This window comes from Salminus brasiliensis, chromosome 2 (genome assembly GCF_030463535.1).
Source record: "Salminus brasiliensis chromosome 2, fSalBra1.hap2, whole genome shotgun sequence".
NCBI lineage: Eukaryota > Metazoa > Chordata > Actinopteri > Characiformes > Bryconidae > Salminus > Salminus brasiliensis.
Genome location: NC_132879.1, coordinates 33,081,898 through 33,096,332, shown reverse-complemented (window position 1 = coordinate 33,096,332; position 14,435 = coordinate 33,081,898). Strand labels below are relative to the sequence as shown.

Here is a 14,435-nt window from a genome sequence, read left to right as displayed (position 1 = left end):
ACTTTTGTAACAGTTAATAAAATGGATAACTTGATTAATCTAAACATCAATATTTCATTACAAGTGTAGGGAGCAGAAAAACCCCTTGCACTGTACACAGGCACTACGGTCTTTTTTATTTTCAAATCTTTCAAATGTATTTGCTAAGAGACTCTCTAGAAGACCTTTCTTAAATCAGTGCAATGAATTTCTCATTTAACATCATCTATTACGGTAAAACCGCATCCTTTTTAACTTTTGAGAAGATCTTGGTCTCAGGAGTAACACCCACTGTAGACTCTACTGAGGCTGAAGTGTTGATAAGGCAGTTTATGCTGAATGCTCAGCAAAGACGCTGTCTCTAGGCAGTCAGGGGTCTGAGCAGGCCCGAATGTTAGTTTAGGCCTGAGATAAAGATATAGCCCATGAATTATTCATCACATAGATGCTGGTAAAATGATCAATCTTCCCGATGATTGTAGCGTTTAACCAGTGTTAGTTCAATAATTGTCCAGTGTTGTAAAGTGTTTCATTACAGCCAGGCTGTTCTTCATAATGGTGGCTTTACTCCACAGAGACATGGCTGCAGTTGAACCTCAGGCAGACAGAGGTAAATCTATAAATCAAGCAGAATGAAACACATACCGCGATGGAGACCGAGACAGAAATGATCCAGGGCCTACTGTCATATTTATTTCATTGTGTAAAAGCCTTTTTAATATGGAGACATGAGAATCATTCGAAACACATTCTGAATCTGTGACCACAGAGCTTGATCATGTCACACACCTAGATGAGCGTCAGTCCACAGTGCGTCAGTGGTAATGGGTTAAACTAGACGTAAGGCAATCTATAGCTAATTGGATTCTTTAATTGAAAAGGTTACTATTTAAAGTAGCAGAGAACGCAGTCATTAGAAAGGGCTTTGTTCCAGCAGGAGAGATGCCAGATTTGCTGGATTATTTAGAATTCATGTCTTTCAGATGAAAACATTGTAGATCTCTCAGTGTCGACACTATGAATCTGAATATCGTCATTATCTAAAGAAGTGTGTCTAAAACAGCAACAGGGGAGAAACTTAACTAACCTTTAAAATGAATGAATGAATTGAATTTTGGAACATGGTCACTGCCAGGCTCCTGCAAGCTCCACCCCATTTCCTGGCAGTGATCAAGCAGTGGGATGCAGCCTGTATAGTGCGTTTCATTGGTCTATGTAATGTTTCCTATGTCTTCGAGCTTTCTCCTTTAAGGTCACTGTGTTTTACCCTAGTCTAGTAATTGTGTTTTGTTTGCTAGCTCCAAGTCCCGAGTTCTCCCGTATTCGTGTAGTTTAATTCTGATAATGGCTCTCTTGTTCCCTGCAATACTGCTCCTCTGCATTTGCAACCTACTGACGTTGCAAAGATGAAATGACCACATGTCCACAGCTGTTCAAAAAAACAAATGTTCAATAAAACAGTACAGCCATGAAAGGAAAGACTAGTTAACTGACAGTAACACAGGTGTATCTGGTGGATTTTAACCTGCTCTGTAAATGATGCTAAACACCAGGAGGTGTTTTATGTTGGGACAAAACAAAACTTTGCACCTTTTTTTGCTGTTGTTTATTTTATCCATTCTTTCTACATTATTTGAAAATATTAGCATAATATTATGCCTTGATGATCGGACCAAGAAAAATGTGCAGCATACCTGGAATAAGTATTTGTTACCTTAATTTACATCAATTTACAATATTTTACCTTGTTTTATAATGCTACCCTTTGGGAGATACTAGGTTTCTGCTTCATAGTGACAATATGCAAGCGACCACAGTTAAAAATAGTATTTAAAAATAGTGGGATTTTTTCAATGACAAACTTTTTTATGACATGGGCCTAAAAAATTATTCAGTAATATACATCCAAATGTACATATAAAAATGACAAAAACGTAAAGGTCTCTAGACATTTAAGTTGACGTTAAAGAGCAATGACTGACATGATCTTCATGATATGATCTGCATCAGAGAGAACAAGCCACCTACAGCGCAATGAGCCAGTAAAAAGCAGCCAAACTGCCAGTGGTAATGAAATTACACCTCACTCCAACCCCCGACTTCTCTGTTTGAACAATCTGTGTGTCAGAGCGAGCCCCGGAAGGGTTAAAGTCTGAAGTGCTGTCTCTGCACTCAAATCAAAAGCCTGCCAAACAAACAAATCACTCTGTGAAAGGACGCACAATGAGGCAGTGCCATATGAATTCTTTTCACAACCATAAGTGAAAATAACCTTTGTCATAGCAGTGGATCTTTCTGAATGAATGTGGACCAATCAAATAATCAAAGACAAAAGCCAACAAATGAGAGTAGAAGTGCAAAATAATCATTACAATTTCTGTCTGACGTGAATGTGTGTGTGTGTGTTCTGTCTACCACATATTGTTAAATTGAAAGTAAATAATTCATGCTATAGCTCAATGCAGAATTTAGGGCATAGGAAAACTGTTTTAAAATATATCCCCTCTATTTTAGGGATGCAAAAGTAATTGGACAAACTGTTAAGTTTTGGGTTGGGTTGGGGATTCACTGTATTCTTTGCATCCTTTTCCATCTGCACTATTAAGCGTGAAAAGCTTTGAAGCATTTGGCAAAATATAAGCATATCATATAGCTATATACACTCAGAATTTATCCAGCTGCTTCTTCCAGCAGTCACACAATCAATAAATATAAGGGAACCAGTTCCATTGGTAGCCATACAGTCAGAATTACAGATTAATTACTGTAAATACAGCATGTAAATTGAAAGTGAATGTAATAAGTGTACCATGAGAGGTATGCAAGCTGCATGGCTTTACTGTCTGTGTATTGCTAAAATAAACTTTTAAGCATATCTTTTAAATTAGCTTAAATTAGCCTTGTTACTAATGTGTTTTATTTGGTTTATCGTGCTGTTTTCTTTAAAATATCAGATGCCAAATAGCTCACTGTTGGGGTATATGAATAATAATAACATAATAACTTAATTTAGGCCCCAAAGTAGCTGTTTGATGTGTTTATTGGTCTACATCAAACTTTTAGAAAGAATTCTGCACATATAATAATGAAAATACTATTTATACTGTTTTATTGTTTATAAATTGCAAATGACTGAATCTGTGGATTTTATATTGAGAGCTACCACCAACAGATTCCACAGTTTGTCCCTGTAGACACTGAGTAATACACCTTAGTGTCTAATAATCCTTGGGGTGTTAAGGGGTTAATATGTCTATATGGGTCACTTTAATAAACCTTTCTATAAATGCAGAAGTTTGAGGACTTCTGGTGAAATTGCACGTTGATGTGACAATTCTGAACAATTCCACACATTTTCACAAGCAAAATGACTTAGTTTTTTTGTTGTTGTTGTTTATTTGAACATATTGCAAAAAAGAACATTAACTTTGTCATGTGCAAAAGTAGTGGCACAATAACTGCTGTATTCGTTCCCCGATATGATGGTTTTAGTAAGTCTTTTTAAGTCTTTCCTGTAGAGAATTTGTTTATTTATTTTCACTTTTGAAAATTCTGTTTCTAATTAGGTTTTTATCAGTAGGAAACAACTAGGAAACCCTCTCCACCATAGACATGGATAAAAAAAAATCAACTAGAGGTACATCAATTAGAGGTAATATGCATTGAGCATAGCTAACACAACAATTATCGAAGATATCAAGGAATATAACAACAGTTGATGACAGAAACATTGCGAGCGCTGTGAAGAAAAATCCAAAAATTACAATCAATGACATCATCCACAACTTTTCAGGGTAGGCTTCAGAAGCAGAAGCAGAAGACTCGCAAAGAAACAGCCCACTGATCTGGACCGGTTCTATAGATGAGACCAAACTAATAGAAAGGCTGAAGTGAGGAAGAAGACAGAAAGGATCTCCATAATATACAAACTCATCAGGACCTACAATGGACTTACTAATGCCTATTGATGATGTAACTCCTGATAGTACCAGGAGGCTACAGAAGCCAACTTGAAAATGTGAAATGCCTCTAATTACGAGCAACTTTATCATGCAGCAAGACAATAACCCAAAACATACTGCACAAAACACAACAAAAAAACGTCATCAGGAGACAAATGATTTTAGTCTGGTCACGTGAAGACCTTCACCTACAGATGTGGTCAAAAGTTTGCATTTACTCATATTTGGCATGAATGTCATGGCAATATTGGAATGGAAACTGAAACAGGGTCAAACTCATGCATACAGATCAAGCCCAAGGCCTCTTTTAATGCTCTGTGAGTGATCATGATTGACTACAACTGGTAGCTTCTCTGTGCACACATAGAAGAGGGTTTGTTGGACAGCTCTCATTGGCTTGACTGACACCTAGTATAATGGGAATGTCCAAGGAGCTCATTGCAGCTCTGAGATGGATGATTGCAGATTTACACAAGTCAGGAATTTTATTCAAACAATTGCACATGGATACAGGTTTTTGGGAGGTACACTTGGAAAATGGTTTGAATGGTCAGGTACAACGTATAAAACCACTGGCTAAGACACCGGCCTGCCATGAACTGGAAACTGTGTAAAAATAAATCTATGTGTATGTGTGTGTGTTCTGCATGTGAGGTTAATACATTAATGTATGACTATGCAATGTGATAGGGCATGCGTGGAGGGAGTACTGTGTGTGCTCTATATTGGTACACTGGTGGAATATGTAATACGAGTGAGTTGTGGTGAGGTTTCGCTTCAGAGGGTTATATTGATTTCTTGAGCAGGAGTCTGACTGTGCATGAGTGTAACATATCATCCCAAAAATAGAAAAAAATAGAAACATGTTTCTCTACGGTTTTATCACCTATTAGAGAACCAAAACGGAACTTAAAACCTAAAAAGTCTGTGGTGTTTATTGCAGCTCTGACAGCTGAAGGGTTGGGCTCTACCACCTTCAAGAGGTGGGGGGACACCGCCAAGTGGATTTGAGACGAGTGAATTGAAGATAAAACCTTTGCTTCCTGGATAACGCCCACACTTCCCTGCACAAGAGGCAGGCACCTGCCTACATGAGCAAATCTGGTGTGAGCTGAGCTAAAGCAAATAATTGGATGAACATATTGCCCAGAACACAAAAAAGCAGAAGCCATTAACCCACGACACACGTTTTCTGTTGCATCCTCTTCATCACAGGTTCTAAAGCCCATCACTTGCTTGTCTAATGTAAATGATCAATTTAATAAAATATACATAGTTCAACAGCTGAACAACTCAACAGTCTTTAGCTGTATTAATTTTTTTTGTTTTGAAAAGGATGTTAAGTAGTTGCCACAATTAGCCCGACTTTCGGATGTGCACAGGTATGGTGAGTGCCCTGAGATTTGTGACTGAAGTTTTCCTCGGTAGGAGTTTAGCATGCACTGTAAGTATGTTAAATGTTTTATGGCAAACATCCAGAGAAATGCTTACAGGAGGCAATGCTTTACAAGTTGCCATAAATCCATGCAAATAGAGATTTTATAGCTGCATTCTAAGGAGACTACTTCACCTCCACCTTGCTTGCCCTGCTCTCGTGCTCAGCATTTCATAGTGTGCTGGAAATTGGATTTGGAGTGAGCATGGTGGTGCATGCAACGCCCCATTTCAGTTTTACCACTGTACGTCTTTCCTCACCCCATCTGGGGTTCAGTACATCCAAACTAAACTGTTCAGACAAGATATCAAAGTTGCTTTTCAATTCAACTGCATCATTTTTATCTGTGTAACTGTATTATAGGCTCTGACAATGAGTGAATCTATAGAAGAAACACTTTGGGTCCCTAAAGAATCGTTTCAATGGATAATTCTTTAAAGGAATAATGAGTCACCTAATCGCTTTCCATTACCCTGTACTTATTAAAAGAACGGAAAAGCTGTTGAGGCATCCATTATACGCTCACTTTATGAGGAACACTTGCACACCTTGTCATTCATGCAGTGAGCTAATCGGCCAATTATAGCAGTGCATAAAATGATGCAGATACATGTTTCAGGTAATGTTTACATCAATCATCAGAATGGGGGTATCTCAGTGATTGTTGCATGGCATGGTGGGCTGATCTCAGTATTTATAGAACTGCTGATCTACTGGAATATGTGGTAAAGAGAAATACACCCAGTGAGCAGTAGTTCTGCAGACAAAAATGGCAAGACTGGCAGAAAGGCTACAGTAATTCAGATAACCCCCCTGTACACACAAACCTTGAGGGGTATGGGCTACCCCTCACTTTAGCCCGCCAGGAACAGAAAGCTGAGGCTGCAGTGGGCACAGGTTCACCAACATTGGATAGATGGATAGAAGACTAATAAAACATAGGGTGGTCTGATAAATCACAACTGTAGGGTCAGCATGAATCCATGGACCCAAACTGCCTTCTGTCAACAGTCCAGGCTGGTGGAGGTGGTGTTAGATGATGCTGTGGGGAATGTTATATTGGCACACTTTGGGTCTGTGAATATACCAATTAATCATCGCTTGAATGCTATAGCCTGTTTGACTATTGTTGTCGACCATGTGCATCTTCTAATGGCTATCTCTAGCATGATAATGCACCATGTCACAAAGCACAATTAGTCTCAAACAGGTTTCATGAACATGACAATGGGTTCCGGGTTCCTCAGTGGCCCCTAGTACATTTCTAATAAGTGCTAGGTGAGTATAGATGCCTCAGAATATTGCAGAATATTCCTATAGAGAAGCAACCATTGAAAGGTATTTTAGGGAACCAAATGCGGTTCGTCTAGGGCATCATTTCAAAGAAAATGTCTGCCTCTTTAATTACGAGTATGTGTTACAATTTCATGTGTGGAACTGACTAAAGCAGTCTTGGCCATACCATGTGACCCTGACTTCCATTCCATTTATGGGCCTTTCTCTGCTATTGCAGTCTTCTCTGAAAGTTGCCCACAATCCTGGCTGCCCTTGAAGCCGTGTGTACAAATTTGCATTCACCAGAAAACCTCTAGAAAGCCTCTGAATGAGTGAGCCCTGCTGCGCTGCTTAATGCGAGTGTCACCCGGCCTCCCCTGGGTGTGCCTGAGAAATGAGGGGATGAGATTCGATTGGCTCCAGATTAGATGAGTGCTGTGCCGAGATTGTCCGGAAACATCTTTTATAGCAGCTTCTAGCATCATGGGGCTATTGTCTCTGCAAAAAGGCGACGGCCGGTGAGACGCGATAAATTGCGGTCTTGCGGAGGGAGGAAATAGCTGTGTGCTGGGCATTGTTCGAGCCTGGCAGGGAGAGAAGCGTCTGGCAGCTCTGAGGCTCTGAGGTGAAGGTGATGGAAGCTCACGGAGGGAACACATTAGTCAGACGCTCCTGCAGGACAGAGTGGGAGAGAGAGAGGGAGAGAAAGGCCCTGCTACCGGGCAGTGCAGGTAAACATGTCAATAAAAAAGCAGAGTTAAGGTGTGACAGCAATATAATAATCTCAATGCTTTTAGGCTATGCTTTATACTCTTTAAAGATAAAGCCCCATTCTGGCCTTCTTCAGCTGCTTTTATATCTCTCTTTATCTCATTGCTACCTGGAGGTTCTATGAATGAGTGAGCATCAGTGGATGGTTTATGTTGCACTTAGTGGTCCTCTAAACCCTAAACCCTCTGTAGTTAACTTTCATGCAATTGTTTTGATGTCGCACAAGCGTCACGGAACACATTCAATGTAATGAAATATTGTAATTTCACACTGTAATTTCCTATAGTGTAAAATTACAGTAATTTTCTGGCAGCAATTTCTCTTTGCACCCCTGTATTTCTAATTGACAGCTCACTTGTGCTCTAATATGCACCCACAGTGGTGCACTTTTCTGCTGCATTATGTAGAATAACATGTAAAGAAACAGGCAAATACAACAAATCTAGCTACCTGGCTTCCTAATGCAAATGTCTTAGCATCCATGCATACTGTTAGAAAGTTAAAAGAATAGTCGCACTATTTTTTCACAACAGTGTAGTACTCTCCATCAGTCACACCATGAGCTCAACATCCCCTTTTCACGGTTCAATTATGCCACCTTTTATTGTTTTACTGTTATAAATGAATAAATAAAGTAATAAATTAGTTTCCTGTAATACAAACCACAGTAATGGCTGGTTTGCAGATGCATGTCAAATGCATTCAAATGTATCCCTGGAGTACGAACAGTGTGTTGACTGTGCAAACTACCAGTTTGTAAATAACTGCTAATTATAAAGGTTGCACAATCAAAATCAGCCAAGTTTTGCTCTAAAAAAGTGATTGGTTGTCAGCCAATTAATTATTCTGGGTTTTTTTTGGCACAATGTTGTGCTGTCTGTGTACTTTCGACGTAGCATGTTATTTGATTTCACAATAGGCAACAGATTGTTTTGGTTAAGAATTTAAAATGCCAGTTTGGCCCATTAAAGAGAAAATAATATTGCGTCTTTTGCTAATGGAAAGCTACCATTTCAGATTGCAAATATGCAAACACAAAAATCTGAACTAGACATAACATCATGATTGGTGCACCCCTCCTAATTTCTCCAGGTTTTTACCTAAAATGGTAAGCCATTAGGCTAGACTGTTGATGTAGCTATTCATTACTAGGCAGGTTGAAAAGGACAATGATGATTTTGTCACCTAGGTAATATTAACTTAACAGCATGACCAACAAATGACACTCAATCAATTCTAGTAGTGTAATCTTTCACACTCACTACAGTTCGCTTGCTGACAAAATTGCTGGTGGTCGACAGGGTTAGCTTTTAGCTTAACATATTCCCTAAAAGTAGCTGTTGTGTTTAGTGTCGAATGGCCTTGGCTAGTGAGCTGGATGCATTTCAGCTCTAAGGGGCATAAATGTAAATGATCCCAGACTGTTACACAACAGTTTTGGGGTTTTGGAAATGGCTGGTTTTGTTTATCTAGGATTTTCTTTTGAATGAAGAGGCAACAGTGTTTTAGGTTTGAGTTTTCTATTCTCAGACACCTTTTAAGTTGTAGGCCTGTTTCTGTAAAGCTTGTCCTACCTAGTAACAGTTGCTATGAAAGTGTTGGTGGGCGGAGTCCAGATCAATTCCATCTCACAGCTTATACCAAAGCTTTAGGAGTCTTCTTTAGCATTGTTTTTTTTCCCATGAGAATGACTACCCCAATAGTAAAGACCCCAAAAGACCCTCTCATGAGGCAAATCCAGAACTCCATAAACCCACAAAAAGGCTTACTGACAATGTCTTATTCTTTTCACTCTTCTTCTTCTATCTGTGTCTCCAAAAAAAGGTCTAATTTGCAGCTATGACAAGTGCTAAGCGCTGAACTGCATTGTACAGGTCAGTGTGACCTTCTTTACACTGGGCAGAGCAATAGCGGTCACAAGACTTTGGAGTGAGAATAGAAAGCTGATACAAAATCTGTAAATCTTCACAGCATTTGGCATACGGCCTTGATAGTACAAGTAACCTTGATAGTACAAGTGAAAGAAAACATAAACCTAAAGGGCTCATGTTCCACATTTTTCAGGAATTGTATTACATTTTTATGGCATTTGTATAGATAGTCATGTTTTTTTTTTTACCTGACCATCTCTTAGAATTTAACCGGCTGTTTGATTACTATGCCTTTAGGACTGATATGTAAATAAGCACTCTTCTGTTGCCTTGTTCAAAAAGCTGGCCTGATCGATGCAGTCACTAAGGTGTGAATAGGCTAAACTGCTATACTCTGAGTAAGCAATCATCTAACATCACAAAACAGCTCATTCAAAATGTGCTGGTTAGGAGCTAAACTGATGCAGCCACCATCATGCTTCACAGTGGAGATGGTGTGTTTGTGGTGATGTGCAATGATCGGTGTCCACCAAACACTGCGGTATCTAGTCTGAAAAGCTCAGTTTCGGTCTTCAGATTTAAAACCCTGATGCTGGCCTACAAAGCCAAGAACGGACCAGCCCCTCCATACTTGATGGCAATGGTCAAAAGCTGATCCGCGCCTAGAGCCCTTCCAGCCTAAAGTATGGCTTGGCTCGACCCGCCATCCCTCAAAATCCACGGAAGACAAGCGTCCAGACTTTTTTCTGTCCTGCACCAAATTGGTGGAACGAACTTCCCCTGGGTGTCCGAACGGCCAAGTCGCTCGCTGTCTTCAAACGCAGACTGAAGACCCTCCTCTTCAGAGAATACTTGGACGAATAGCAGAGTACTATGGTCACCTTACTGACTTGTGTTTAGTAGTGTCTAAAGCTTAGAGGTACCTTTGGACTATTAGTCAAACTAGCTGAAGTTTTTCTTGGGTAAATAGCAAAGCACTTTTGAACGTCTGCTAAATGCCGTAAATGTAAATGTAAATGTCTCATCAGACCAAAGAACTTTCTTCCAGTTGACCTTGGAGTCTCCCACATGCCTGAACTGCAGTGAAGATGTCAGCCAGTCTCCCATAAAGCTCTGACTGGTGAAGAACCTGGGCAACATTTGTCTTTCCCATCTCAGCTGCTGAAGCTTTTAAAGTGTCTTGGTGGTCTCCCTCATTAGACTCCTTCCTGCATGGGTTCACTCAGTTTGTGAGGATGGCCTGCAGAATCTAGGCAGATTTACACATGTGCCATATTCTCTCCATTTCTTAATGATGGATGAGTTAACAGAACTCCAGCGAACGTTCAATGCCTTTGAATATTTTTTTGGATCCATCCAAGCTTCTCTCTGAATTGTGTGGTGTGTTCATTTCCATGTCCTCCTAGTGTATTTGTAGCCAGGAAAGCTGAGTAACTTGCCACTGGACCTCCAGACAGGTGTCTTTATACTACAATCAATAGAGACACACTCACTGAGGTGCCTGGAACACTGTTGAATTAGGCCGGTCACTTTAAAGTGGGTGAATATTTATTCAATCAATTATTTTACATTTTACGAACCACCAAATTATATTGACCATGATTTCATTTATAAAAGCAATAAAAAAGAGAACACATCATTTTTATAGGCAGTGTATGTACGGGGGAGTGGGCGATGCCTTTTCGAACAGTTTTCTATACTAAATTGTCTTAAATACGAGATGGCATTTGTTTTTTTTTTTACAGAATGTCCCCTTTAAATCAGTGCTTTAATGATTGCATCTAATACAGAGGGAGAACCTAGTTATGGATGTTTGCGCTAATCTTTGGGGTTAGTTATCATGTTGGGTCCATTCTGTCTCCTTGTGCCTGGCACATTAATTCTAATCAGTGGGCCTTCGATTACCTTGGACAGCTTGCTCCTTGTGCTACTGTTACTTCACGCAAGAAACAATGAAAAACAATCACAAGGCCCGGGAACCAGCTTTGTACAACGATCATATTGGCCATACGCTCTCCTGGGAGCTTTCACTGTGAAATCTCTCTCTCCTTCTCTCTCTGTCTCTCTATCGCTTTCTGGTTAGTGCTCGCTGTAGCTGAGAGAGCTGTTGACTTGACTGTGCAATTAAGTTCAGCCAGTGTATTGCAGAGAAAGCTGGAGCATACGTCTCACAGTGGAGGGGTTTGGTCGTCCAGGCCTTGAGCAAATTGTTTGAAAACCATACAGCAAGCTCCTAACCATGTGGGAGGGAAGGGTGGCCTTCTGTGGCTGAGAACTGTGGCGGATTCAGGCACATTTCTGCGATGAATGCAGTGCATAGGAAGGGAAATGGAGATAGAAATAGAAGCACTATGTGTGCGTTGGGTGGAGAGGGTGGAGAGGGGGTTAAGGGTCCGCAGTAATCCATAATCACCTCATCTGTTAATGCATATGTGGCTGAAGCATGGCTTTGATCCAGACGTGTCTGTTGGCACAATTTCCTGAATGAGCCCTTAATCTGATTTACACCTATAAGGAGCGAAACCTCCCTGTGTGTGTGTGCGTATACCTGGGACACCAACCTACAAACGTGTGTGTGTGTGTGTTGATGGAAGACCAGTGACCTCTATCAGAACAGACAGCTGCTCTTTTATTTGAGTCTGCCTGTTTATGCTGCATGCTGCTATTGTTTTCCAGAGAGCTCTCTCGAGCAGATGCTTGAGAGCTTCCAGTGAGTGTTTTTAAGACTCGGCTTTTCTGCAAGAATTCTCCTTCTCCGAGTCCTACAGTGCCATCAGGTCCTAGCAAGCAGTACTGCAGCCCTAACAGAAGCCACTGTCCCACAGCCTCTTTCTTTCTCCTACACTAAAAAACGCACTGGTTCACAGTACGGCAGGACCAGACGACCACTCACCTACCTGTCTGAAGATGAGTGATGCCTGTAGGGAGTATGAGGCAGCATGAAGTGGGGTGGGGTGCCCTGTCTGAGCTTCAGAGGGAAGAGATTCTTGCTTTTGGATGGATGGATTTTGCCTATGCTTGTAGCCTACATCCCAGCAAGCCCCCAGGTGACAGAGTAACACCTGCAGCGTGCATGTACGCCCACCCAAGACACAAAAAGAGCACTGCAAGAGTGAAGGCAGTGTATTCAACACTGCAGGTGTTCGTTCCACCCTAGAGCCAGACCTACTGACAGCTAGGAATCATCCCCATCTCTCGCTCACTCTGATAATTTGTTAATATTAGAAGCCTGTCCAGCCGTTGTTTACCCTGCATTAGACTAGTTGTGGACCGCTGTATGACCACAACCGTCCAATATAGGACGGCTCTCCTCATGTCTGCGTTAAATAAGAAACACTGAGGATGGGGCAGCATTTTAGCTTGAATTCCAGTGCGTAGGAATCTCTCTCTCTCTCCCCTCTACTGTTCTTTCTATCCCTCTCTGTCTCTCCTCCCCAGCCTATGTCTCTCTCCCACACTCACTCTCTCTCTCTCCCCTCTACTGTTCTTTCTATCCCTCTCTGTCTCTCCTCCCCAGCCTATGTCTCTCTCCCACACTCACTCTCTCTCTCTCTCCCCCCTCTACTGTTCTTTCTATCCCTCTCTGTCTCTTCTCCCCAGCCTATGTCTCTCTCCCACACTCACTCTCTCTCTCTCCCCTCTACTGTTCTTTCTATCCCTCTCTGTCTCTCCTCCCCAGCCTATGTCTCTCTCCCACACTCACTCTCTCTCTCTCTCCCCCCTCTACTGTTCTTTCTATCCCTCTCTGTCTCTCCTCCCCAGCCTATGTCTCTCTCCCACACTCACTCTCTCTCTCTATCTCTCTCTCTCCCCTCTACTGTTCTTTCTATCCCTCTCTGTCTCTCCTCCCCAGCCTATGTCTCTCTCCCACACTCGCTCTCTCTCTCTCTCTCTCTCTCTCTCGCGCGCGCGCGCTTTTCCATCGGTCTCTCTCTCCCCTCTACTGTTCGTTCTATCCCTCTCTGTCTCTCCTCCCCAGCCTATGTCTCTCTCCCTCTCTCTCTCTCTCTCTCTCTCTCTCTCTCTCATATCCACCCTCCTGTCTCGGTCCGGCGCTAGCAGGCGCTTGAGAAACCTCGCCTGAGTGGAAGAAAAGCCTCCGACAGCAGCGAGCGATGAGTCCGCGGTGGCCGCTGGCCGTCGGCTCTCAGTGAGGGGGTCGTGGCGGCAGAGGGAGAAGGTGTGGTGAGGGAGCGGCAGGCAGCGTGTTTGTGTCCGGTCATGGCTCTGGGGTAGGGCGCTCTGTACGGTACTGCTCGGGGGAGTCGCCGTTCGTGAGAGAGCGCGAGAGGATGCTTACAGACGGCGGGAGGTGAGTCTCCTACACACACACACTCACACACTCACACACACACTCACTCATTCACTCCCTCACTCACTCACACTTTAGTGGTGACACTTTACCGCCTGTTCGTGCCGGCGAGGCGACAGCAGAGCCGCGGGTAGCGAATGGAGCAGCTCAGGTAAATGGCGACTAAAGTGGGTGAGGGCGACGGACTGCTCGGGCTCGCGGCGCGCTGTGAAATAGGACGCACTGAATGTCGAGGGCGGCTCGCCGTCTTCAGGCACCTTCTGCTTTTCTTCGTTTCGGTCGACGAGTCAAGAATTTCAGTAAGGAGCTGAACGTGTGGGGTCGGTGTCGGTGTCGGTGTCGGTATCGCTGGCGGGGACGGGTGGGAGCTCGGTCCGCAGCGGAGCTCCACACAAGCGACCGCGGCAAGTTTAGAGAGCCTTCATCGCCAGCGACGCCTCTCTAGATGTGAGTACAGCCAGGCCACCATTAAGTGTGGAGGAACATAGCCAAGGAGGTGACACACACACACACACACACACACACACACACACACACATACACACACACACACACACGAAATGTTGGAGAAACACGACCAGAGAATGCTTCATATAGTCCGGGTAGTGTGTGTTATAGCCTCTGCAGACTGTGTGTGTGTGTGTGTGTGTGTGTGTGTGTGTGTGTGTTCAGAAAACAGAACCCAGGGGTGAACCGATGTGGGTTTTCTGGTCTGATTCTGATACACGATATTTTTTTAATGTATTTTTAACCGGTTCTAAATAACGTCATTAATGCTAATATTAATATTAATAAGTAATATTAATCTAATATTAATTAGATCATTTAGC

General features: G+C 42.4%; 1 protein-coding gene across 3 annotated transcripts in view; it reads left to right on the top strand.

The window, feature by feature from the left end:
* lingo1a (leucine rich repeat and Ig domain containing 1a) overlaps positions 1 to 14,435 on the top strand; it is a 137,253-nt gene that overhangs the window by 88,255 nt on the left and 34,563 nt on the right. Inside the window, exon 1 of one of the 3 annotated variants that reach the window (XM_072672414.1) lies at positions 13,068 to 13,605. The exons of 1 other annotated variant lie outside the window; for it this stretch is intronic. The gene's annotated coding sequence lies outside the window, so the exon portion shown is untranslated. Of the gene's footprint in view, positions 1 to 13,067; positions 13,606 to 13,628; positions 14,053 to 14,435 lie in introns of those variants that run through there. One more of the 3 variants, XM_072672415.1, reaches the window with a different exon arrangement.